The sequence below is a fragment of the Salvia miltiorrhiza genome, chromosome 8 (assembly GCF_028751815.1).
Source record: "Salvia miltiorrhiza cultivar Shanhuang (shh) chromosome 8, IMPLAD_Smil_shh, whole genome shotgun sequence".
Lineage (NCBI taxonomy): Eukaryota > Viridiplantae > Streptophyta > Magnoliopsida > Lamiales > Lamiaceae > Salvia > Salvia miltiorrhiza.
The window spans coordinates 11,655,156-11,657,567 of record NC_080394.1 but is presented as its reverse complement, the minus strand read 5'-3'; the positions used below and the strand labels follow the sequence as shown (position 1 = coordinate 11,657,567).

Genomic DNA, 2,412 nt, shown 5'->3' with positions numbered 1-2,412 from the left:
TCTACCCTTGACATTGATATAGCATCAATCTTGCTATTCATGGCGGTCAATTGAGCCGTCAAAAGAGCTATCGGATCCGAGCTTGTTGTAGCCGCCACCTTCTTCAAGATGATCCTCTCCGTTGGGAATTGATGGCAATTGGTAGCCAAGTTCTCTATGATGTGAGCGGCCTCCGCGTGGCTTTTCTCCAACAATGCTCCATTGGCCGATGCATTCATGTCTCTTTGCATCTCACCACTACACCCGGTGTAGAATACACAAATGATTGTGTTTTGATCTAAACCATGGTTAGGGCACTTCCTTAGCATCTCTTTGAATCTCTCCCAAGCTTCGTAGAAGGATTCTCCATCAAATTGGTGAAATTGGACTATGTCCTTCTTCATCTTCATGGTTCTACCCGGAGGGTAGAACTTGTTGAGAAACTTTTGAGCCATGTTCTCCCATGTAGTGATAGAACCACCCTCTAAAGATTGGTACCATGTTTTGGCCATGCCCCTTAGCGAAAAGGGGAAGAGTCGAAGTCGAATGGCATCCTCCGGGACTCCATTTATCTTGATGGTGCCGCATATCTCCAAGAAGTTTCCAAGATGTCCATTCGGGTCATCTTGGGAAAGACCGGCGAATTGGTTTTGTTGTACCATATTTATGAGGGCCGGCTTGAGCTCAAAATTGGTGGCGTTGATTCTCGGGGCATGCACTCCTCCTTGTTGGACAATGGGTTGGAACATATTGCTAATAGGTGGTGGTGGTGGTGCATTCCTTTGAGCTTCTTGCTCATTGATTCGTCCTTGCATAGCCTCTAGTTGCCTTTGAAGTTGGAGGATCAATTCTTGATTTTCGCCATGTTTCCCTCCATTTCTTTCTCTCTTCTTGCTCTTGCTTTATTGTGTCGGCAAAAAGCTTCAACCTCAAGGTTTATAGGTATAAGAGGTGCACCTTTAGACCTTGTGTTCATACACTACCTATCAACCAACAAAGACAAAGAGTCAAATCACAATCTTAAAATAGAAAACAAAAATAAAAGCAAGTAAAATGTCTAAAGTAGTTAAGCACAATGAAGCAAAATATCACAAGCAAAGAAACTAAACTAATCCCCGGCAACGGCGCCAAAAACTTGTTCGCTAATATTTTCACCACGCCGCAAGTATACGGGTAGTTGTAATATATGGAAGCAAGGTCGTATCCCACAAGGATTAGTAGTTCAATCTAGTGATTATCCTAATTCATTATGCTAGAGCTATTTAGACTAAACAAGGAGGTGAGTGGTTTGATTAACTAACAAATTCAAAGACAAAATAAGAACAATCAAACAAAGTGGATTAATTAAGTGATGAAGGTGGTTTAGGGATTAGGCATCGACGGATTAGCAATGGACTTCAAATTAGCTCAATATTAGTCTTGATATTCCTATTTATCTAGAGTGATCTCCCCACTAGTTCTAGCCCCCTCCCGGACGACTAAAACGGTAGATTACGGGTCATAGTTGCCGTCCCCGGTCAACTTCTAACCTATAACTCCCAAAAGCACAAAGGATCGGTAAACTCTCACCCAACTCTCAACCTCCCGGTTTATTGAGTCAATATGTTTCAAGCTCCTAATCTATTATGATTATCCTCTCCCAATTCAAATCACAAATTAGAAATGCATAGAAAGTGACCAACAATCCATACAAGAATTAAAGCTAGGGCTTGAAAAGATAATAACAAGGAAATAATCAAGACATATATTAAGCATAATAATCAATCCATCACATAATCAACTAGCCTAATCCCCAAACCAATGGGGGATTTTATCCAAACATGTTCACAAACAACAAACCTAAATCAAAGAAATACATAAATGAAAGAGAGAGTAAGAAGTGACAAATCCTATTAATGAGCTTTCTCCAATCTTCTCTCCTCTTCAATGCATTCAATCTTGGTAAAAAGATGTGGTAATGGAGGCTAGGGTTTGGTGTGGAGGAATTGGGGAAGATGGAAAATGGGTGTGTTGAATGTTGGGGATGATGAATAATGTGAGGAAAAGGGGGAGAAAGGGGTTTAAGGGGTGAAAAACCCGACTGGGGCCCACTTGGGGAGGCTCCGCCCTTTTCCCGCGGTCCTGGTCCCGCGCCCGCGGCCGGCAAACGTGGGGGAGAGTCAGGGGACCCGCGGTCCCGCCCCGCGGCCGCGGGTGGTGACCGCGGGTGTCTCCTGAGTCGGGAACAGCTGACCCGCGGTCTTACCCCGCGGCCGCGGGTGGTGACCGCGGGGTACTGGGCGTTTTGCACAGTCCGCTCGTTTTGCTCCGTTCTCCCTCGTTCGGACTCGGATTTGGTCGCCGTTTGCGCTCACGGATTCCTCTCGAGACGTACTTCAATATCATATCTTCAAAATCCTCCAATTAATCCTTGATTTTTCCTGAAATTACTCC

At 44.4% G+C, this 2,412-nt stretch overlaps 1 non-coding gene across 1 annotated transcript; it reads left to right on the top strand.

The window, feature by feature from the left end:
- Nucleotides 1-279: 279 nt before the first annotated feature.
- On the top strand, nucleotides 280-386 carry LOC131002128 (small nucleolar RNA R71). Its single transcript, XR_009094202.1, has one exon. It is a non-coding gene; the product is annotated as a small nucleolar RNA R71 (small nucleolar RNA).
- The last annotated feature ends 2,026 nt before the right edge of the window (nucleotides 387-2,412 follow it).